A 25045-nucleotide genomic window follows, 5' to 3' on the forward strand; every position below is an offset into this window, starting at 1 on the left:
TGATCGAAATATACCCCCAAAATGCCTTTAGAGATGTACAGGACCAAAATATATGTTGCCAATCCCATTCCAAATCACACTTTAGGAAGCTTCCAGAGATTAAGGAGACAACTGTATTCAGAGTCCATCATATCAAATATAGGATCCAGCCATTAAAGAACACCATATATTGGAAAAATTATATCCCTTAAAACAAGAATGGGTCTGATCGAAATACCGCTCCCAAAGTTTTTCATCTAAACCTATCCCGAGGCGTTGTTCCCATTTCGCCTCATAACTACTTCTGTCTTCTCTGAATTAGGAAGGAACTCCTGGTACCAGAAACAAAGGGAGAGATTCACACTATCCTCCTTAAACAGATTGTTTACCATCCTCTTAATATAAATTATGTCATCTCTAACACTGTTACAAAAAACTGATTTTATTTGACCATACAAAAAGAAATTATACTGTCTGTGAAGTACCTTTCCTAAAAACAAATTCAGAAAACACTTTAAACTGGTGACCTAAAAAAAACACCTCTTTTGTTATATTTAAATCTGACCATTTCTATATCCTCCCCTTAGTCAGATAGGGTGACCGATAGCTGCAACAGAATTAAGGTGTTTAGGCATTGACAGTGGGATAACATTACTATCTAACACCTACCTTTATGAGGGGTATTCCATCTTGTCCCTTTATTCTCTTTCTTATATAGAAACCAGTATGTCTGTGTTAGTGTTTTTCCTTTGAAATCTACATTGGCTCTTATGATACAACTGTCATACAACAATTACAATCATAAATTATTAGTCTCCGTTGGTGGGAACGTTTTTTTCAGTTCGAAGATTTATGTTTACACGATTGGAGCGTTCAGTTCTTATTTGTTTTTTTGCCACTAGGCTATTTCTTAGATATCTGTATTTTCCCTTCCAATATGGCCGCTTATTCTTTGAAGTAGTCCTTCTTTTATGTTGTTGTTAGGTGTGCCCGTAATCGAGCAATATTTGCACTTGACTGAGATGAGTTCTTTAGTCCTTTTTTCATTGCGGGTCTTTGGGATACGATTGAGGCGGGAAGATATTCCGACGCGTACTCGCGTTCGGAACGCCGGATTTTCAAATGTGTATTATACTTCGTTTCATCATTAGGTAGGTCACTGCAGAAAGTATGTTAGTGGCTTTTGATTTAATGAATTTATTGATACATCTCTGAAGTGTAAATATATATTCCATGTAGAATATAACTGACTGAGCCAAGGAGACTCTCAGTGTTAGTGCCACTGAGCTCTTTATAACTACGCACTATGGGGTTAGTTTGTTTTGGAACCAGCAATTAAGGGCGTTTATTCAGCAGCATACTAGCAACGGAGCTAATGTGAATTAAGGGGCAGTGTTACTGAGTTTCTATTGTTTATTTATTATTTGGCAGATGGTCATTAACCTTTTAAATAAGGGCGTTCTTAAAGTAGAATACATTGGGACTTATTAGCAGACGGTTGAGACTCACAGTACTCCATTTTCTGTGAAACATGGTAGACCTAGCATACAGGTAATTCTGGTACTGTTTTCTTTAACATCTTGCATATATAGCAGTGGACTATTTGTTGCATGAGAGTTCGCTCTTCGATTTGGGTTGGTTGCTTTGGGACTATACTTTTTAAAGATGAAGAATTTCTGCATTTGTTATATTTCAAAGTGCATATTTGCGTTTCAATATCACAATTTCCTATCACCAAACTATGTAATGAGGCACTTCTTGGGAATTCCCATTCATGGATTGAGTTGAGGATACTATCTATGATTTGTCACACCGAGTTTGCGTTCACTAAGATGTATATTATTTCTAGTAACTCACTGTTATCCATCTCACCCTCTGGAGAACTGGTGACGGATTTACATATTATTTTGGAATTTGATGACTGCTTATATTCACTCAATATGTTTACCTCCGATGAAATTGCAGCCCTGACGAAGTCAACGGGGTAATCCCAGGATGAAACACATGTTGGCTGTGGGGTTAAATTGGAACCTTGCGTATGGCAAGTGGCATTGAATAACGGACTGTACGGTTTGGGACCTTGATATTTGACCACTGAACAGACTGGAATTTTACGTATGACAACTGTCGTCAGTATTAACTGAACTGAATTTGGACAACGTCATTAAAGTACAAGGAATTTGGAACCACACTTGAAGTTTACCTTGCATTTTAATTTTTTGTGTGCACATTTTACTATTCCAGAGATATATGAGAGGTTGTTTTACGATTTTGGACATTTACAGTGACTTTGACAAATATCTTTGTGTTATTTGTTTAATTGTGTAGATATAACGAGTGCCTCTTGTTGTTTATTGTTATGAGCTGTATGGATTGCCACACAGTTGGGGCTTAGGGGTGTGGTCCTCCAAGGGTGCACCGTGAGTTAATTGTGGTACAATTCGATTTATACCTCATAGCCTTGAGCGCCAAATTTCTCCCATTAGATCACACCCGCATCGAGTAAGAATTCATGTTGACAGTGGGTATACCCTGTTTTAAAAACATCTTCTGATGTTGAACCCAAATTTCTGTCAGTCTTATACCTCACTTTGTTGGGGAATTTTGGGGATTTTCCCACACCACATAAGGTTAGACATATTAAAATTTTTAAGCATCCAATTCAAAACAGAGTTATAAAAACTGGAAATCTTTATTCACAGGTAGCACATTTTCAAGACTGAGGATGCCATGTAGTAGAGCCACAGATCTGGTATCCAGTGCTTAATTTGTAAATAGAAAGGTGCCGGTGCTCAAAGCTCTCCTTTTAAACAAGTGGCTGCTGCAATTAAAAGTGCGAGCACAGAATACTGAGGCAGTGTAATCCTGAAGCCACCTCTGGCCTTTTCAATCCATTTACTGCCACTCCCTGCCCCTTCAGTTAACTCTTGCAGCTTCCTGCTTTTCCCCTTTTTGACGCTTTTTTGTTTTTCTCTTCCTCCATCTTTCCCACATCTTTTGCTTGCAGTAAATACTTGAGGCAGAATACTAAGCGCCAGCCCTCAAAAATAAGTGCTGGTGCTCTGCACCGGAAAAAACAAGCACAAATTAAGCACTGCTGGGAACCCAGGATCTACCATATTCCTAAGCAGTCATAGTACTTTCAACTTAACCAGCGGATGTTCTGATGCCACAAAATAGTCTAATTTATGGGAAACTGCCATAAAGAAACAAAACCAGCAGGAGAACAGGCTTCTTCATAAGAGCTATCATTCCCATTATGAATAGCAGAAGACTCATTCAGATTTCCAGAATGTTAGTCACCTTTGTCATAAAAGGTTTGTAATTATTTGCCAAAAAGTTCCCCTGCTGCTCAGAGAATTGTATCCCTAAATATATTTTTGGTCCTGCTCTATAATTACCTTTCAAGACTATAAGAAGAACTTTTAGGGAGGTATTGAGAAATAGCCATTTAGTCTTTGCCTCATTTTTCTTGTAACCGCCCAATGCAGTAAAAACCTTTATTATTTGGAAAGCCAAATTTATATTGCCCAGAGTGGGAATTGAAAACAATGCAAGATCATGAGTATAAGTGAATTTTAGGAACCCACAGCAGATTTGTTAAATTGGGACTACTTTGGTGAAAGCGCTGCATCAATGGCTCTATAAAAAGAGCAACTATTCACACACAGCGGGGAAATCCTGCTGAGTTCCGGCTTGAGAACTATTTCCCTTGCCTGAGAATTACTAATAATCAATTGTGCTGTAGCTCCCTGGCAGAGAGCCAGAATTTACCTTGTGAGCTGAAACGGAATTCTAAATTTGCCCACGATTTGGAATAAAGACTTCCAGCTCACGAGGTCGAAGGCCTTTTCTGCATCTAATAAAATAATGGATGCCAGTGTACAATATGTTGTAACTATATTGATAAATGTGGCCACGAATTGGGTATTTGTATACAAACTTCAGCCACTAACAAAAGCCGGTTTGACCCAAGAAATATAAGAAGCAGAGCCACAATATTAATCAATTTAGCTAAAATTTTGATATATAAATTATAATCTAAGTTCAATAGATATATTGGTCTACAGGACCCGGGGTCCATTGAATGCTTCCATTGTTTAAGGAAATTACCAAGACATCTCAATGAAAAGATTCCACTCACCACCCAGAATCTTCTTAAATAAGATGGTCTAAGAGCCTGACGGCTGATGAAAAGGTTTTTAAAAACTCAGGAAGTAAACCATCTTCCAACGGGGCTGTACCAGTAGAGAGTTGATCTATTGTCACAAGTAACTCCATTTCTAAAATTAGGCTAATTAAAATAGCTGCTGCTTTGAATGTCAAAAAGGGTCATTCCAGGTTTTTCAGAAAATCATCAGTCTGTTGTTCCGTGATCCCCCTTGCCTTTGCTCCCTGGTACAGGGTAGAATAATATTTGTGGAAAACCTGTTTAATTTTACTGATCTCCTCCACGAGCAGGTTACTATGGGGATTCTTAACTTGCACTATCAGCCTCCGATTCTTTCTCTCCTTAACTCACTAGGCGAAAAAACAATCTACAAATCCCCCTTCCTCACAGACTAGGCACTGGAAGATCTGGTTATTTATTATCTTCCTTTCAAGATAAAAATCCCTCACCCTCTCCTTTTTTATTGCCACTTAAACCTTAAATGATTATTAGAGCTATCTATAAGTGAGGCTTGTAGGCCATGCCAGCCTCATTCTCCAAGGAACAAATCTGTTCCCTTTCCCTCCCAACCTTAAATGCCTTGGGAGAAATATAAACACCTCTAATAGTACATTTAAACATTTTCCAAACGGTGAATACATCAGCAGTTGAATCATTTTCTCAAAAAAGTTTTGAATTTCTACGTCAGCAGTTGAATCATTTTCTCGAAAAAGTTCTGAATTTCTACATTAATCAGGTTCAAAAAGCCATTTTCTAAAAAAATTGTGTTTTCTATAATCCATCTAAAATGTTTAATCTGTAAAGGAAAAGAGCAGCTAAACACTACTGCTGAATGATTTGAAAAGCCACTAATATGATGCAAGATACCTGAAATACAGAGAGAGGAGGATCCTAAGAAAATATCAATCCTTGAGGTGGAGTGGAAATGCTTGGATTATCATAGCAGAAGATCTTGCCAATGCGTTTCTCCATCTCCAAATATCACATAAACATATCTTTAAAAATATTTCCCATGTGTTTTTTGTATTGGGTATATGACGGGTTTGAGGAATCTATAGCAGGGTCAGGTAGAAAACTAAAATCACCACACCACATTTTGAAGGTGGCTTGGGTCATCACTGACTGGGATGGAGTACAATTTCAAATGAATTCTACAGGTACCTAGCTCTGCCAGGAGAATAGCCCAATGCCCCGCCTGTTCCTTAATGAGCAGGTGGTATTTTGCCTGCAGATCTTTCCTAATCTGAAAAGCCGCCCCTCAGAGTGGATTTGGCCCCAGCCTTTTCATTTTCTCCTTCTCATTTCTAATCACCCAATGTATCTCCTGTAATAGGACTATACTAGGATTAAACTGCTTCAGCCACACGAAAATGGCAACTCTCCTTAGTCTAGTATTAAGCCCATTAGCATTAAAACAGAAAATGAGTATCAAATTCACCATACATTAATATGAACTACCAATATACACCATGACACCAACCATGACCTACCCCCAGAGATGGGACTTCTAACAACTATTGTGACGCATCTTTTCACCTCAACCTTTAACTTCGTAATTACCTTTCTGACCCCCCATCGACCCAACCTCCCTCCATCCCCTCCCCTTCAGCCTACCCGATCACATGGTAGGCTTTATACCATGACCAAATAGATGCAATGACATGCATCTTTACCTAAACATGGAGCAGACTCTCCTCCCACCCACCTCCACCCCTCCACCTACACCAGGGCACTAAAACAGCAAACAGTTGAGTAATTGGAAAAAACCTAGGGCCATGTTTTTGGTGCAGGCCGTAGCCCACCTTCCTCATTGCCCTTCTACATTTGAACATCTATCCAATGGCCAATTCTTGCACTTCGTAGCCCAATTCATATCTCACAAATACAGGAAATCAGTTTGAGTCTATAATTTGTACCTGGCTAGGTTAGCCGCTACCTAAGTTTTTACAACCTAAGGCGCATATTCAAGCTGGTCCCCCTGTGTGGGTTCTACCTGAGATGTTGACACCTGCATGAGAGAACTGTGACTCCCAAGCTGGGCCCCATCCTAGTCCTTATAAGTGGTCAGCTCTAACAAATTCATGCTCGCGATCCAGAGAACTGAGTTGTTGGGCCTGATCTTCTGGCCATCTAATTCTGAAAAGTACACATCCGAACCTTCCTCCCTTGAAGGCAAAGAACCCCTTATGCACCATTATTATTCTGATGGGAAGCCTTGGTTTTCCACAGACTGCTGCTGTGAGTGATTGTTTTTGGGAGGATAAGCTGTAGAACACTTCAGAGCTTGAGACTTCTGATTCCTCAGCTTTCAGTCCGTCAAGTCTCTTGAAGGAATAGAACTCCCACTGTCTGATATCTGTCACTCCCTACCCACCTACTTCCCCCCCATCTGGCCTAAATCAGTCCCAGAGCTTGATCTTATGGTGACATTTGCCCTTGGCCAGGTAGCTGGCTTTCTTCTGGACTTAAACGTGGCCACTAGGCACTTGAAGTTTTGTGAACTTTCTTATAAGAAAGAAAGAAATTTACTGGTAAGTTACTGATCAGCTGACTGAAAGCCTGTTAACTCCCATGACACCAGAAAAACTCCTCACCCAGAGTACCAGCCTGGTTCCACTGATCTAAGTTTTATTCTCCAGGTTTCTTCACCAATACTGGTATTGCCGTTGAAAACAATTGATTTCTTTGAAAATAAAGATTATGTCAAAAACAACATGGCGGCAGGGTGTGCGGTCACAGGACAGCAGTGTGCATAGAGTTCCAGGCACTGCACGTCTGCCTTGCGCACACCACCACAAAATCTACCAGATATATCAGAAAGTGTTTATTAGGTTCTCTCAATGACCATTCAGAGATCACTCATATTTGCCACCACTGTGACTGATGGAGGACAGTGGGAAGCCAAGGCTGTCCTTCATTTGATGTTTTGTCACCACAGATTGGCGGGGTGCACCATCCTTCTCTTTTTTATCCCTGCAGTGAAGACTGCAGCATCTGCTGGTCTTGAGGTGCTGCAGAGTAGTTATTGAGCTTGTCCCTAACGGTTGTGACTCTGGCTGGCCTCCAAACAAGCGAAAAAGGTTGCTGATTGGTTGATCTGTGGGCCCCCCTGACAGTTGATTCACTCTACCTGAGTGTTTCCACCATCCCCCCCAACTACCCTCTCCCAATCCCTTGGTGATTTGACTGTCCATTAGACGCAGGAGCACTGCTTCATGGGAATGGAGCCTCCGGAGTGTGGAGAAGTGCTTCTAAAGCAGCATTGTTTGCTTTTCTCTTCCACTGAGGGTTCAAGGCAGCTGAGCTTGGATTCTAGAGAGCCCGGAGGCGATGATTTACAGGTGACATGCAGCAGTAAGCAGTTAGCAGGAGGCAGCTCACCAAGAGTGGTTTGGATCCCAAATGGGGGGTGGGGTGTATTGTATTGAACTGAATGAGTTTCAGGGCCAAGGATTTTTAACTGGTCTGGGTGCAGCTACCTGCGAAGTCACAATACAGGAGTTAAAAATCAGAGCACCATGCATGGAGACACAGAGTAGCATATGACATGAAGGTGCTAGCACTCAATAGACACAACATTTGTGAACTTGAATGAGTACATACAAGAACAGACCTTTTTATCAAACTTACTTTATTGATTTTTCTATAGGTCACAATGCTATAAAAAGGCAGTAATGCACACCGAGGACATCAAAAGTATGCATCAGAATGCAATTAGTACTTACAATTTCCAATATGTAATGACATCTTCAAACAATTCAGAAAAAGCACTGTCATCAAGTTGTCTGTCCCACTGAACAATAACAATTGCCCAACATAATCTCCCTCCCCAATTAACCTTAAACTATAAACCATGAGTGAGGGTAGAAGCCATGTATTGTATGGTAGGCACAGGCAAGCCATTCCCAGAGGAGATGACGGATGGGGCCTATGGTAGTCTCAGAGTCGTCACCAGCTCTCTTAGGATACGAGATCTGAAAAAGATGAAGTGCCTGTGCACAAGTGGGACAGATCGTGAGTGGAAGGTCCACAGAGAGGAAGGTCATCAGGGGACCCCTGGTATATTTTATAGTGATCCAGGAGAATATCAGCCATTCTCTCCATTGTCAAGGTTTTTCACAGCCTGGCATGCTACTGTGCCATCAGGGGTGCTACATTTGTTTTCCAAAAAGCCACCAGCGCTGTCTTGGCTGACCCAGGCATAACCACAAAATCGAATGATCGCCTGAGGTTTGCCATTTAAGGGTCTCTTCTTGTAGTCTCAAAAGAGCCAAGCCTGGTGTAGATGGGATCGGGTATCCTAATATGTCTTTAATCTGTGCTAAGACTTCAGATCAGAAATGGCATTTTATGGGACATATTTGTTGGAAATCTCTGAGTAACTTGCACCCTCACCAGTAAAGTTGGGGTAAACTTTTGAATTTGGTGGGATAGAGATGCCAATTATACAGTATTGAATAGGGATATCTTTCTATAGTTCCCACCAGCTCTCGTCGGAGACCCTGTTCCCAAGTATATTGGTCCAGAATTCTATGTGGCGTGGTTGAATTTTGGCGAGGTATCAATTAGGAATGAGTGTAGGAAGGAGACACTACCTTTAGCCCCCTAGCTTGTCTTGAGAATTTCTCAATTGGAGAAAGGTCTCTAGTTGCTGCTACTCTCAAGTCTCCAATGTTTCTATTTAATGTAATGATTTCTCTCTAAATTTGGCAAGCCAAAGTCTTGGCAATTTTCAAAGGTGAAGATATCCCATCCATGAAACAAATCACAAATGGTAGGACACCCTCATTCCCCAAAGATCGAGAGGGCCAGGTGAAAGTGCAGGTAGAATTGTAAAGCTAAAGTGAATAGGAGTGAATGGAGAGGGGAACGTAGCTGATGCATCCACTCGATTTACATCCTGCCATGCTTTAAGGGTTGTTTTTGTGGGTGTGCTAAGGTAAGCACTAAGGGGCCGATCTGCTTTCGGCTCCCACAAAATGTACCAGATATATCCGAAAGTGTTTATTTGATTCTCTCAGTGACCAGTCAGAGATCACTCATATTTGCGCCACCTTATAAAATAAGTGAAAATCAGGAAGGGTCAGCCCTCCAGCTTCCTTTGAAAAGTGCAATAGTTTTGAAGGGATTCGGGCTCTGCGATCCTGCCAAATAGAACTGGTCACCAGAGAGCAGAGCGTCTACAGGAATTCTTGACCTAATTCAGTTTGGAGACCCTGAAAAAGATATAGAAACTGGGGTAATACAGTCATTGTTATTGCATGAATGTGACCTAGTCATGATAGATACAGGGAGGCCCACCTTTTAAGATCAGATTTAAGTTGTTGAAGACGCAGGGGATACTTTGCACAATATAGATTGGAAACCTTATGAGTGATTTTAGTCCACAAGTAGGTAAGGTCTTTTTTAACCCATTGGAAAGGGGTGGAGCTCGCCAGCGTCTCCATCTCTGATGTGGGTAGGGTCAGGTTAGGAACAAAGGATTTAAGAAGGATTTATGAAGGTCTATACGATAACCTCCACTGTCTCATAAAGTGCTAATTCCTGCTGTAGATCTGCCAGGGAGGTTGCAGGGGTAGTTAAGGAAAGAAAAACATCATCCGCAAACAGCACAATTGTGTCATTAACAGATCTAAATGAGAGGCCCTGGACTGCCAGGGGTTCTATACTGAGGGCGAATAAGAGTGGGGAGAGTGGACACTCCTCATCGGTACCCTGCTGTAACTTAAATAGGTCAGCGCTCACTCCATTCACTAGTACACAGTATAGTGGATTCCCGCAGTTAGCCTGGATCATGTTTATAAATTGTTCACACATGCCGAATCAAAAGAGTGTGAAAGAGGAAGGCTCAATCCACCCAGTCAAAGGCTTTTTCGGCATCTAATGCCAGCAGAACCACCGGTAGCCTTTTTTGACCACCCTCCTCAAGTTATCATGTGTCTGTTTCCCCTTAATAAATCCCGACTGATCCAGGTGAATCAGATCCGGCATAATGTCTTCTAGTCGTGTAGCAAGGATCTTAGTATAGAGTTTGACATCCTGATTTAATAATGCAATGAGTTTGTAGGAGGCACAAAAATAGGGGTCCTTTCCCAGTTTTGGAAGGACTGAAATCAGTGTCTTCATCATCGAATGCGTGAGCCCTCAGAAGTATCTAACTGATTGAACAGGGCTGTCAGGTGTGGTACCATATCAGAGCTGAAGGTCTTATAAAATTGGGCTGTGAAGTCATCAGGCCCTTGTAATTTGTGTAGTTTAAGGGCAGAAATAGCTGCTTGAACCTCATCTTCTCTTATCAGGCTACCTAAACCTCATTCTGATCAACTGCCACTTGAGGCAGATTTACTTGCAGAAGGTTAACTAGTTGTTCAGCCTCCGCTGATGGCTCAGATGTATTTAGCTTTTATAAAAATCTTGGAAGGCTTTTGCTTTATCCTCGTCTGATGTTGCATCCCCCACCTTTTAAGTTAATGTGACTGATGTATTCCTTCTCGTGCTTGACCCTTAGTTGTCAAGCTAAGCGAGAGCCCACCTTGTTTCCTCTGATCATAAGTCCCATGTTTAAGGTGTGGCAAAGTAAATTCTGTCCTATTCGTGTAAATCGGGTTTAGTTTCACCCTAAGTGCAGTGACCTTTAGTTGAAGTGTTAGTGATGGAGTGTCTTTATGGGCCCATTCTGCTGCTTGTAGTTCTGCTTCGAGCCCCAACCTGTGTTGGGTTTTCTGTTTAATTTAAGAAGATAAGAGTGAAATTCATTTCCCTCTAACAACTGCCTGAAAGGTGTCCCATGTGTTGGACAGGTTGGTATATTGAGGGTCATTGGTTTGAAAGAAGTCCTTACTAGTCTTGCGTTATTCGTCTTAGAAAACACAGTCCCTAACAGAAGGACCAGGAAAGAACTACCTACTATATTTAGGCATTGGGGGAGCCCACTCTTATATTAGTGCCACACCGGCATGGTCTGAAAGAATGACAGAGTGAAATTTGGATACAGTGTTCTAGTCTTTGGCTTATAAAAGTGTAGTCAAATCAGGAATATGTGCGATGCGAATGGAAACAAAGGTATAATCCGAGTGTCCGCCCCAGAGACCAGAACGCGTGTTTCAGGACTTAAGAAATGCTCCCGGTGAAGGAGCGATGTGGTTGGGTGCTGTCTAAATTTGGGTTCCATGTGAGATTGAAATCCCCCATCAAAATGATCTCTCCTCCAGCAAACTCACTCAGAAGGGTGAGAAATGATTAAATGATGGTAGCCTGGGCAGTATTGGGGGCATAGACTGACGTTATTGTGCACATGTGACCCAATATGTTGCCTTTCACCATCAGTATTCTGCCCTCCATATCAGATTTACAACCCATCGGTTGAAACTTTAAAGAGGAGTGATAGAGGAGGGCTACACCGTTATGCTTGGTAAGTGCAGAGGATCTATAGACCAGGGAATACACTTTATTGCACAGTCTATGATCCTCACTATGTTCAGGGTGTGTTTTTTGTAAGGCTATTATATCGGGTCTCCTATTTAGGATGTATACCCATAATTTATGACGTTTGGCCAGAGAGTTCAGCCCTTTGACATTCTAAGTTAGCGTTGTTAACACAATAGTAGCATAAGGTACTTAGGCCCTCATTACAAAATTGGTAGTAACCGCCGTGCCCATTCCGACATCCCTGCTGGGCCGGCACATGGGAGCTGGCTCCAAACGGAGCCAGCAGTGTTGCTGCTGTGCGTCGGGTGCAGCTGCACCCGTCGCGCTTTTCACTGTCTGCTGTGCAGACAGTGAAAAGCAGTGTGGGGCTGTGCCAGGGGGCCACTGCACTGCCCTTTCCTAAGGCATGGGCAGCACAGGGGCCCCCAGGGGCCTCGCAACTCCCCTTCCCGCCAGCCTTTCCATGTCGGTTCCTACCACCATGGAAAGGCTGGCGGGAAGGAGACTCGTAATCCCCTGGGCAGCGCTGCAAGTAGCGCTGCCCTGGTGGATTAAAACCGCTGGGACCACCGAGGCGGAAAACCGCCTGTCCCGGCGGTGCGACCGTGGCGGAATCCGCAAGTTTGTACCGCCAGCCTGTTGGCGGTACAACCTCCAAAACAGCCCGGTGGTCTTTGACCGCCAGGGCTGTAATGAGGGCCTTAGACTCAAGCAATAGCCACAGAACTAGCTTCTCATTCATGTCCCCCCGTCCTCCCGAGGTGTCCGTAAGAAGATAGAAGCTACCCCCTCGGCCCCTTCGCTGCCCATCCATGACAAATCAAAAGTATATCACTCATGGATTGTAAATATAAACAAGAAACAGAAACATTTGGGAACCTAGTGCTACATGTACGTACGTTTTGCGACTCGCAAATCGGTCACAGCGCTATTTGCGACTGTGCAAAAGGCGAAATGGTATGTTCCAAATAGCGATGTGACTAATTACCGAATCGCCAAAAATTGCCACTCGAGATTGCGACTCACAATTAAGAAATTGCAATTTGCGAGTCGCAACCCGAATGTACAAGGCAGTCACAAATTGCGAATAGTTGCAAAAAGTCAGTTTTGCACACCCAGATTAGCACTGATTCCAAACAGGTGGTAACCAGAACCAAAGAATAGAAGCAGACTTAGAAGGCATCAGGGTTTTTCAAAATGGCTGCACTCTACATGATTGCATGGAGGAGGTGAGTCCAGGCTGCCCAGCAGAGGAGGAGGAGGCGGAAACAAGACAAGATATACAGAACCAGGCAGACCATATTTCAACAAACTGAGGAGGAAATATATGACAAATATAGACTGAGCAGCGCAGTTATCATAGAGATTATTGAATTGCTGAAACCTTAGCTAGAACGCCAGACCTTGTGCAGCTGCTCCATCCCCACACATGTGCAAGTGCTCTGCTCCCTGCACCTCTTGGCCTCGGGAAGCTACCAGGGGGTTATTGCTGTAACTGGTGGGGTGTCCCAAAGTGCCCTGTCACGATTTCCTAGACGGTTTTGAGATGCCATATTCACACATATGTCCAGATACATATACCTACCCAGGAATGAAGAGGAAATACACAACACCAAATTGGACTTTTACAGAATTGCAAACTTTTCCCATGTAATAGGGTGTGTGGACGGGACACATATACACATATGTCCACCTGCAAATCTGGAATATGTGTTCCACAATAGAAAATGCACTCACTCACTAAACATCCAGGTGGTATGTGATGCCCATAATGTCATAACTGAGATGGTGGCAAAATTTCCAGGGAGCACACATGATGCGTACATATTCAGGCACAGTGGGATACACCAACACCTAGAACATGGGGAGTTTGGTGAAGGATACTTATTAGGTACTCTGTAGTACCGACCGATGTCATAAATACGTGTCACTGCATAGCCATGTGAGGCCATGCTCATATTTGCTGTTTTGTTCCACAGGTGTCAGTGCATCTGCTCCGAGGCCATGGATACTCACCCCATATCTAACACCTGCCAATAAGAATGAGAGGCGCTACAACATTGGACATAGGCAAACCAGAACTGTCATTGAGAGGACCTTTGGCATGTCAAAGTCACGTTTCAATGCCTGTTCAAAAGTGGAGGTGCACTCCAGTATGCCCCAGAGACTGCCTGCAAGATTGTGATGACATGTGCCATACTACACAACATAGCAACCAGACGTGGGCTACATCTCACCCTAGATGACACAGATTCGGAGGATGAGGAGCAAGAGCCACCACAACGACAGCCTGGGGATGGTAGCATCGCAATGGAGGGCAGATGGAGACGGGACCACATTGCAGCTCACTACTTTGGCAGTTACGTGGCAACCGTTACAGCACTCACAAATGTAAGACACATCTAGCCAGGTTGTGCAAAAAAAAACTTTCCTTTAATGTCAGGAGTTTATTATTGAAATGTTAGCATTTAGCTAGCAGTAAAGAAGTAAGATGTAACAAAAGAAGAAACATTAATATCATGTGCCTCAGGCTAAACCCTGGGAGACAACATCACACCCTCCTACAGCTACGTCCACCATGGCCTGTGCCTGATTGGTCCCCTGAGGTCTGGCGGGCACTGCTACTACGCAGGATGCAGGCATCTGAGGCAGAAACGTTGCTTACGCTTGATATGTCCTCACTGTCCTGAGGGGTGTCACCAATATTTCTTGCTGCCTGGGAGGTATGTATGAGGTCAACTGCAGCAGTAATGCGCCCTGGTCCCCTTGCCACATCCCTGGCAAAATGGCCTAGTTCCACCTGCAGCGTGACAGTGCGCCTTGACAGGCAGGTAGTTGTGGTGGCTAGGCTGCCAATGGACAGACTGAGCCCGTCCAAACGTGCAGCTGTGTTGCGCTCTCTGCGCCTTGCATAGGCCTGATCCGCAACCATTTCCCTACATAGGTCATTGATGGCGGTGGTGAGGTTTACCATGTTGGTGTTGATGTTGGAAATTAAGATTCAACATTAGCAAATCCCTGTGTGAGGATCTGTTGCATTCTATGCAGGTTCCGGTTCATCATCCGCATTTGTTTGTTTTGCAGGTGGTGACTGCTCAGTAGGGGTGCCTCCAGTCCAAGGAATTGTTCAGTTGTGACATCCTTCTTACCTGCTTCATGTGTTCAAGGACGCCGTCTACGTCCTGACCCAGCTGTTTGCAGTGGCCACTCACACCTATCAGTGGCCGGTGTCAGTTTTCCTGCCTCATTGTCCACATCTGTCTCTTCTGTGATCTCACGTGCATGGTGGACAATCGGTGTGGTACTGGATTCCCCTGCAGATATGCTGACTGCCTCGTCTGCTGTCATGGTGGCATTGTCACCTACCTCCACACTAGGGTCATCAGTGGATACTTGAGGGAGACCTGTGGGACACAGGTGATACACTGTCAGTGCCTCTCTGAGGTGTGGCGTATCAAAATAAATGTTCCTAAACAGTTGGACTACTGTACTACATTGCCCATAACGCACTGTCCTTGAGGTTGGCATATTGGCATGGAACGAATTTGGATGATGCATGCTTTTGTGGACTGTGGTCGTGTGCATGGTGCCTTGAATGGTGTAAATAAGTGAGATTTACTGCTTACTTTTGGAGGTTCCAGGTGCTGAAGTGTCCAGGTCCCCAATTCCTATGACAGCCTCTGGCTCCAGAGTGGTCTCCACCATGCTCTCTATAGCTGTAGGAGGTGGTACTGTGGATGGTCTTCCACCTGTTCCGTGCGCCTCCCTCAACTGCTCTGCCACCCTTTCCTTGGTTCTGGACCTGAGGTCGTACCATCTATTGAGAACCTCCTCGATGGTGCAATGGTTGACTCCTATAGCATTAATCTTGCTCTGTATGTCCAGCCACATCTTCTTTTTTGTGTGTCAGGGACACTCATTGCTACCTTGCCAAACAGGACCTCATGGTGCAGGCAGCCCTCTTCATTCAGGACCTCCAACTCTTTAGCAGAGAATTTCAGCTTTCTCTCCTCCCTGCAGTGAGTTGCCATGGCTGCAGTTGCTCCTCTCAGCTGGGTGTGCCTCTGCTGTATGTGCTGGCTAGACTCCTCCCACTTCCATAGGGGGTACTTCCTGGTTCTGATGTCATCATCCAGCATCAGGAAGTGTGTTTTCTCTTTTCTTTTGCACCCGTTCGCTAATTGCGACACAGTAGCAATTTTATTACTCTGTGACACACCCATGTGCAGTTTAGGAAATTGCAATTTGCGACTCTGCACCGAATCGCAAAATGGAATTGCGATTTTTTTTTTTTTTTCTTACATCCCATTTTGCCTGACTGAAATAGCGATTCGCATTGAGTCGCTATTTCCGACTCGCAATGTTTTAGCTTCGTACATGTGGCCTCTAGTTGCCCAACAATGGTAAATGTCTGTTATAAATCGCATACATTTGGGTGTGTAGGTCACGTAACGCTAAAGCATTCTAACATCGAACACATAGGATCAAGGCCAGTTGGCATCAGGTATGTATTGTAATCATATAGAAAGGCTTTCCCCCTTTCAATGGGCAGTCAACCACTCTCTTAGAGAGCTATGGGGAATTGCACCTGATCAGGTAGCACTGACTCCAGAAGGAGGTCTGTTATAAAGGTTGAATCAAATATCCACATATTTCAAAGGGTACTGAAATCTTATGCCCATATTTATGTGGAACTGGTGCAGGACAGAGCCCCAAGTCTTATTGCTGCACTGCTCTACGCCAATGTGAAGGGTCAGGAATGCACTGTATTTATCAAATTTGATGCATTCCTGTCCTTTCCTCGGATGCTGGCAGACAATTGGCTGCCTAGCACCATTGCAGATACCCTTGCACCATGCTGCAAGGGTGCCTGTGTTGCATGCAGGATTGTTTTTGTGCAGGCAGGGGGAACTTCCTGCACAAAAAACAATCCTAAGAGGCATTTTCCTCTTTCTATGTGTGCTGCAGAATGCAGCACAAATGGAAAGAGGAAAAAATGAGGAGGAATGAACACATTTCTCCTCATTACACCTGCTCTGGGGAGACATAAGGTTTTGGCACTGCCCTAGGTTTAAATGATTCAGTTACTTTGGGCAGCATCAAAATCTATGGATGCTGCATGGCAAAAACCACTGCAACACCCATGGAACACCTCCCTGGCACAGAGCACGGCAACACAGCGACTTGCGCTGCTTTGTTTGACTCCATATCTATGAAGCCATGCAAATCCATGCAAAGTGGCTTTGTATGGCCCCCAATATATGGTTGAAATGCTTGCGCTGCCAGAGTGTCAATAAAAGTGACGCTTCCATGGCCTAAGCCTTTCACAAATATACCCCTTGGTCTCCCTGCAGTGTAGCCAGTGCCAGCTGTAGCGCTGGTGACACCCTGTGTGCCTGTGCGACAGTATTTTTTGGCACCCCATGACCACCTCCTTGGATTCTCTCACTACCACCTGGAAAATGTGCCCCTCATCTCTCCATACCCCCCCTTTCACATACATTCATTTGTTTTAAAGAGCTTATATGGGCTGGCTTTACTAATCCACACAGCTATCCACATAAAATATAGTTCTGTTCTTTGTAGTAGGCATAATGACCCTCTAGACTACTTTATGGCAAGTCAAAGCTGCTGCTGGACAAAACTCCCATCTCTCTCCCTAGCAGGAACTTTAATCACAAGAGGTATCTTCCTGATGGCTGGACGCACAATGAAGTTTTCAGTAGTTGCTTTTAAATTGCAAGATTCTAAACACAGCGCTCCCCCGAGGTCAGCATCTCCTAATCCAGGTCAGCACCTGGTGCGGCTGCACCGCTCACACCACCCTAAAGTTGGCCCTGAGTGTAGCTTTGGTGGTTAAGGCAAGAGGCTTGGTTCCACTCGGGCTCAACGTTTCCCTTGCATTTTCAGTCATCACTGCGAAAGCCATTTTTCTTTATCTGCACCTGTTACTGAGCTTGTGGAAGGTCTCTCTTGGTTCCCCATGGCGTTTCTGTATTTTAGGGCTGCATTCTGGGGCTGGTGCCAAGCAGCGTTGCTGTCCCTGCTATGTCTGTGAAGTGATGTGGCTTGTTTTGGTATTCAAAGGCAAGGCCAAAAAGGTAGGTCCACCTATACGCAGTTGATCCATAATAGGCCGAAATTGTAGTCGCTGAGCCAAGGTGGCCGGTGCAATGTCTTGAAACACAGAACATGTTGCGCCTTGGAAGGAGACTGACTCCACTTTCCTGGCTGCTTCTAGGATCTCTTTCTTCACCTTAAAGAAGTGCAGTTTTGCTACATCTCGGGAGTGTTTGCCTTCACCAGGTTTTTTTGGGCCAAGCTGGTGGACACGTTCTAATATGAACGTGGCCTGATTCTGCCCCAGAAGCTCAGATAACTTGCCCACCACAAATGCCTCCAAGTCCGGGTCCCAGCTCCTTCCTCCAGGTTTCATAGATGAATGCTACCCCATCTTGAATCATTTTCCAAATCTTCACATTTCAGGAGTGCAGCCTGCAAGTGCTCTTTAAGAGTGATCAGAAGAGCCTTCTAGGCAGTCTATCCGTTACTCCAAGTTCTGGCACTTAGGGCCTGTTTAGAGTCAGCAGACGGGTTTCTCTGTCACAAAAATAACAGATATCCCATCCGCCCTATTACAATCTCCACAAGCTGTAATGGGATCGTAATATGGTGGTGGGATATCCGTCACTCTAAATCAGGCCCTTAGTTTCCAGATCAAGAGTGTGAACGCCCACCAAGACTACATGCTGCTGCAATGTCGAGAGTCCTGCATTATGGGAAGAGTAAAGAGCTTCCAAGGAATGGCCAGGTCTGCCTAAAATTCCTCTCTCAACTCTTTTCTAAAGTCTTGAAGTGAAGTAAGGAGGTCTTCCTTAGTTAAAGCCATTGCGCCGTCCGTGGAAGTGGAAAGGTGTACATCTCTTGTCTCTGTCGGTTGAAAGTAGATGGACACTCTATTCTACTGTGTCTTTTCGGAGGCATGTAGGCTAAGCCAAAGTCCAGGGCAAGTGACTCAGGGAAAAGGGCATCAAAGTGCATCCGCTAGTAGGCTGGCAGGAACTAAGGGGCATATTTACAAGCCCTTTGCACCTCCTTGCATCATGTTTATACGCTAATGTGGCATTAGGTAGGCATTTCCGACGTGCCATATTTACAAAGCAGCAAAATGCTATCATTGTGCCACTTTGTAACCCCTTGCACCATATTATGCCTGCGCCAGGCATAATGTATGCAAGGGGGGTGTTCCAGCGCTGGGAGGCCCAAACAAATTACGTAGTGAAATTATAAGATTTCACTGCGCCATTTTTTGCATCATTTTTAACTCCTGCTCGGAGCAGGCAATAAAATGATGCACCCATTATGTTCAATGGGCCTCACTGTGCTTTCCTGCACTGGTGTCAACATTTTTGAGCAAAGTGCCAAAATAGCGTAAAAAATGTTGACGCTATTGTGCTAACGACCACCCTGGTGCACTGTATTGTAAATACGGCACAACCATGGTGTTAGGTGGCGGTAGGGGGGAGCTATAAAAGTGATGCATCATTCTTGTAAATATAAGCCTAAGTACCTCACAAGATTATCTCTATCAGCTCACCTTGCCTCAAGAGGTGTGGTGCTGGGGTCGAGCATCTCCTTCTTGTTGAGATCTCTTGGCACTACGAGCCCCACTGAATGTCCTACAGGGGGCTGTAGCTGTGACTTATGTGCATAGAATAGCTGGGTAGTCTGTCTAGGCCTCTATACATAGGTCTTCAGTGCCATTGACCTCTTACTACTGTCTGCGCAGCCCACGTTGTCTGCTTTACGAGGCAAGGTTTTGTTATAATGCGGCGTGGTCCCGACTTCAGAAGTGACTCTTTTTACCAGAGCTGCAAAGGGCCTCATGTGAAATAGGCCATGGCAAGTAAGTGGCAGAGAAAGGCACTTTTTCCCTAGTTGTCGCCTGGAAAAGGGCTTGAGCTCAGGGTAATACTGGCTCCAAGGTCCCGGGTTGGTTCCACAAGTCAGCTAGAAGGAGCTGCACATGTAGTCTTGGGCCTCAATCCTCTATACCGCCAGGGTATCGTACATTGCGGCCACCATGTTAGAATCATGAAGATGGGCGGGGCTCCATGGTCGGGCATTTATAAGCAGCAGTCTCGTCTCTAGTATGTGGTGCCATGCAGCAAAGGTGCAGTTTAAGAGAGGTTAGGCAGGGTACAACATATATCGCCACCTACAGTGCTAGCTCTCACCGATTTCATGCTTTTGGAGGTATTGGCAGCTGCAGTTCGGGCTAACCCAAGTTGGAAGGCCGTGTCGGATCTAGTGCTGAAATGGCAGGCAGTAGGCAGATCATGGGTCTCCATGAAGGCCCCCAGAATTTATAGCATGTCTGTGGTGGGTCGGGAGCGCCTGCTGACTTGATTTCAGAGAACAAGTGCAGCAGAGCTCGGGTGGTTTACATCTCTTCCGCCTTGTTGGCTGGCCACACCCTCAAGCAGTCCTGTTTGGACTACTCACCCTATGAACAACTTATACAAACAAGCATTTGCAATGCAATAGATCTCGCATTAGCGAGAGTTTAAGCTGTTGGTGTTGTAAATGATAATGACAACCTCGCATTTAGGACCTTATAAATATTTAGCCATGCAGCACATTAAACCTTTAGCAGAGCTAAACTGTGTGCATTCCTTCATACACTTGGCATTAGACTGTAATGGTCTGAACAGACCCTACAGAGCACCACAGTAAAAATAGCATTTGGACGAAACATGGTCATGTAAACATATATTCAGGCCCTAGACGGCAAAATCACATAAAAAAGAATGATAAAGAATATTGCAGTGTAACCATATAATCAGCCCTTGAGGGGATAGCAGACCTTTTCAGGCCTAGCAAGCCCTTTAAATATCATCTAACTTTGGAGTCAGAGGCACAAGGGTGCAGTGCCACAGTTGTTACTAGATGTCCCTGGAAAGTCAACAGCAGAAGGTGCAGTACCACTGGTTATGGCTAGATGTCTCTGTAGAGTCAAAGGGAGAAGGTGCAATGCCACTGGCCATGCCTAGATATCCCCGTGGACCCAAAAGTACTATCAGAAATAAACATTAGCAGAAGGTGCAACATCACTGGTCATGGCTATATGTCCCTCCGGAGCCTATTGAGTTAGTAGTGCCTTGGGGCAATTATCATCCTTCAGCCCTTGGAGAGCATGATGCATTAAACATTTGCAGGCTGTGTAAGGCTGTCAGAATATTATTACAAACAAGGCCCTTATAGCATAAACTCATCTCAGCTGTAAAAACAAAAGTTCCAGCTATGAGAGCACATCGTTCTGAATTTTGTGGTGGTGGTCCCATTACCCTAGGACCACCACATGCTGAGTTATGGGCAAAAATGTGTTGTAAAAGGAATGCCTGCAAAGCATTATGGGGTGAGTGTCCCAGAGTACAGTGAATATTGTAGTATCGGGAGAGCCGCTGTTGGGGATTAATTCCTGGGTTGATTTCATACTAAAAGCAACAAGAAAATGTACAAAACACGCCCGACACAACTACTTCTAATTACTGATTACGTAAGGTAAGGACCAAGTGATGGGAAAACACAAAAAACGAACTGCACGCGTGAACACTAGTGCTTACTGACAAATACGAGAGGCATTTAGAGAAAAATAGTCAGTCTAAACAACAGAAAAACATTCCAGGCGTAATTAAACTTTCCTTGGCCGGTGCTCCTCAGCGAAGTACAGGAAGTAACGTATCAGTTGCCAAACCAGTTAGGAGGCAGAAAAACAAGATCAATGAGCACATTTGTGCACAAAGGTGAAAATGTTGATTAAAAACCCTTGATTATATCATCAGAGCAAAATACGTCTTCACACTTCACAACACTTCAGTACACTTCCATCAACTGAAGCAGAAAGTGGTACATCAAGTAGTAGATCATTATCAAGAGATAATACCTTTTTGGGGGATTGGATGACTTGGCAAGCACTCATGCTAACTCTCAAGCAAGTAACTCTACGAGTACCACTGTTATGATTCAGAGACTGAATTGTATTAAAAATGACATGATGTCGATGTCTATAATATTCTGCTGACGACACACTGACACTCTTTCCTGGGTCAGAGATAGAGCGAGTGTGGAGAGCTGTGGTGGAAGCTCTTTTCCAGTTGTAGCCATCTCTCTTGCCTCTGCTGGCGGAGGCATTTGCTGCAGCATCCCTTCCACTTTCCACTTACAGCACGCCACTTGGCGATTTGCTTGCCTGCCACTTGTTTGAGTTCAGTACTTGAGTTCGGTGCTGTTTCTGACGAGGAGGCAGGACGACAGCAAGCAAGGAGCAGGCATGCGGGCAGCAGTGCAAGCGTGGCAGCACATTTTTGAGGCAGAGACTGCGGTGAGAAGCATGGAGTATTAGTATTGAGGTTAGTGACCTCTCCTCTCGTGCTTCCCTCCTGCTTCCTGCTTTCCTCTTCTTTTCTACCTGATCGTCACTTGCACAACTGCATTTTCCTGACGTTTGGCACCCATGAGGAGCTGGGTGGGGAGAGGTGGCCCATTGATCTATTGAACTGCCAGAGTGCTGCGAGGTGGCCGTCCTATATCTAGTGGAAACAAGAAAGCAGAGAGTTGCAAAAGCAGAAGCATCGTTAGGGTGCTGCCGTTGAGGTTGAGCCCGCAAGATGCAGAGGTGGGCAAACTAGCTGCTGTGCGGCTTGCATCTCTCCAGAGTGCTTCCCCCACTTCACTTGTGGACCATCTCTCACTGCCAGATTAAGGGGCATGCTATTGCAACAGCGCAAAAGAGCACTGAGCTAAAGTTATTAATCCATCAGTAGAAGCCACCTTTGAAAAGTACCTCAATGAGAATTCGCAATTCCACACTATTTCAGGCAAAATCAGCAGGAGTATCTTTCGAAAACTGTCAATGGTAAGATGATTTTTCCAGATCAATACAAAACAGGAAAGGGGTACTCTCATTAAGGGATTTCTGTATCACGACTGATCATAGGATGAATGTGATAATGCTGACTGACTGACACTGTTAACAAGTCAAGTGGACAGAGGGTGGCAGAATCAATGAGTGAACAATGCATAAATGTTATTCATTATGGTGATATCAAACAAACAATCCCTCCGTCTCACTCAATAAGTCCAACATCAATATTGCTGGGAGAGAACTAGGCCTGGTTGGATCTTGCTGCTGCATTCCAAAAAACTCTGCAAGATTCCACGGAACTCAACGGACCGGTGGAAGAATCCTCTCTTGCCAGTTCGCAATGCTTTTTTAGGCCAGTAGCTCATTCCGCGCTGAAAAATTAGCACAAACTGCACCACATGGTCCGCACGCGCGTGGCCATTTTGTTTTCCTAACTTTCTGTTCTCTGCATGGTGATGGGCCTGATTATTGTAATCTGTTACAATCCTCCTCCTATTGCAATCATCCACCCCTCATTTACCCTTTTTTCTATGAGCATGTCTTTGTGGATTTTATGTTTGTGTTTTTTTTGCTTTTTCTGTGACTTTTTGTACTTTTATTTGTTTTCCCTTTCTACTTCCTTAGTTCTTACTTTATTCTTCTTTTTCCTATTTTTTCCACCGCAGTGCCATGTTGGAGCAGCTGGCAGCAAGCGGTGGTGCCAGTACAGGTGCTTCAAGCCTCACACCTTGCGGTCGCACAGGGGAGCAGCTGCATCACATTTTTTCTGAGGTGGAGGTGGCCGCACTTGTTTTTTATGTCCAGCACCACCTCTATTCCATGCTGGCAACAAACGGAAGGCCTGTGAGGGAGTATGCCTTACAAGAGCCTTAGCTGCTGTGGGGAAGAGTGTGCCGTGCGTGTGAAGGACCAATGGTGTTCAGCGCACCATGCAGCAGCTGATGCATCTCTTGGACGACCAGCTGGACAGAGAACAGGACCTTCTCGACCTGCTGGGCATCGAGGATGCAGGGCTTTTTGAGTAAATATGTATTTTTTGTGTTTTACAATGCTAGTATTATCTATCATGCTGCTCACACTTAGAGGTAATTTAAGTTTACGTTGCAAATATTATGCGATCCAGCTTGAGCTAGCCAGGTGCTTACGCTACCTAATCCTACTCGTCAGCACTCACTTGGGCTGTTTATTTAAGAAGTCATGCAGAGTCCTCAGTCCTGTCACTAAGATCGTGGTAGTAGTCATATCAGTTAGTTAGCTTTCTCTGTGCTTTTCTTTATATAGCTCATTAAGGGCCATATGTACAAACACTTTTTCCCATAGACACAGATTGGGTAAAAACCTTTGCTACATCTGGCCCTAAGTCCCAATCTCCCAGTGATGTGTAGTATCCATCTATACAACACAACAAGATGATGGATGGAGTGTTGAAACTTTTCACACACTCACCCCCAGTCACAGATCTGGTTTAAATCCATTGTTCTTTTGCTCACCATGCCACCCCAGTGTGGACCCAACCATATGCAAATCAGTCTTGACCCTGCTCCCATGGGAACAGTCTAGCCCATGGATACTCAAAGTACGGCCCGCGGGCCTCATCCGGCCCCTCTGACCTTTACATGCGGCCCTTCGAGCAACGGGAGCACTGGGCAGCTGTTTGCTCGACTCTGCACTAACAATAACAATAGGAAATACACGCACAATCATTTATTTCAAGCTCAATTGGTCTTAAAGAAAGGAAGTAACTAGGGACTCCTGCACTTAGCTTTAGAAACGCCTTCATTTTTAAAGACGTCTTGCAACACTAGTGTAAAACTAAGACAGCCTCTTCAATATGAAAAAAGTGTATTTAGTTAACATGCAAAACCTTTTCGCCTTAGTACAATTTATTTTATCAGTGCATTGAGATGTATCCATTTAAAAGTGATAGTTTTCAAACATAAATTTGGAAACAATAATTATTTCCTTTACCCTGAGAACATCACCAATAGTAAATTAAAGAGACAAGTCACTTGGTATGTGCGCTTTATGGGTGGCCTGGGTTCCTATCATACATGAACAACATTACACTTTAATAAATCAAACATAGAAGCAGGTTTTGTGCAGCACACTATGAATCATGTATTTCGAGGTCATCTTAAATGTGATAATGCAGAAAAAGGAGGGAAAGTGAGACTAAACAATTGTCTAGGATCACACAATTTGGAAAAGTGGGTAAGCCGAGATTAGTTCCAGGTTTTCTGGTTTCCCATTGTTTATTTTAGCCACTAGATGTATATAATTTGCTTCTCCTACACCTACCTTGCCACCAATCCCCCCAGCCACCCCACCCGACCGCCACTACCCTGGCATCAAAGCGGCCCTCAGGCACGTCACAGGCCAAACGTTTTGGCCCCTGGGAAAATGTTTGCGAGTACCCATGGTCTAGTCCAAACTGCTAGGCCAGGTCCTTACTTCGCAGGAAGCAAGCATCCTGGGACTGGTTTCAGGGTATCACCCCTCATCAGCCAGGCTAGCTTGAATCCAGTGTCACAGTGATCAAG

The 25045-nt window shown here is 44.4% G+C and overlaps 1 long non-coding RNA gene across 1 annotated transcript; it reads left to right on the plus strand.

Annotated features, from left to right (window-relative positions):
- Positions 1-1032: 1032 nt before the first annotated feature.
- Positions 1033-15048, plus strand: LOC138294220 (uncharacterized). The gene is made up of 3 exons (XR_011203279.1): positions 1033-1130; positions 13558-13969; positions 14663-15048. It is a non-coding gene; the product is annotated as an uncharacterized lncRNA (long non-coding RNA).
- Positions 15049-25045: the final 9997 nt, after the last annotated feature.

The sequence above is a fragment of the Pleurodeles waltl genome, chromosome 4_2, assembly GCF_031143425.1.
Source record: "Pleurodeles waltl isolate 20211129_DDA chromosome 4_2, aPleWal1.hap1.20221129, whole genome shotgun sequence".
NCBI classification, from domain to species: domain Eukaryota; kingdom Metazoa; phylum Chordata; class Amphibia; order Caudata; family Salamandridae; genus Pleurodeles; species Pleurodeles waltl.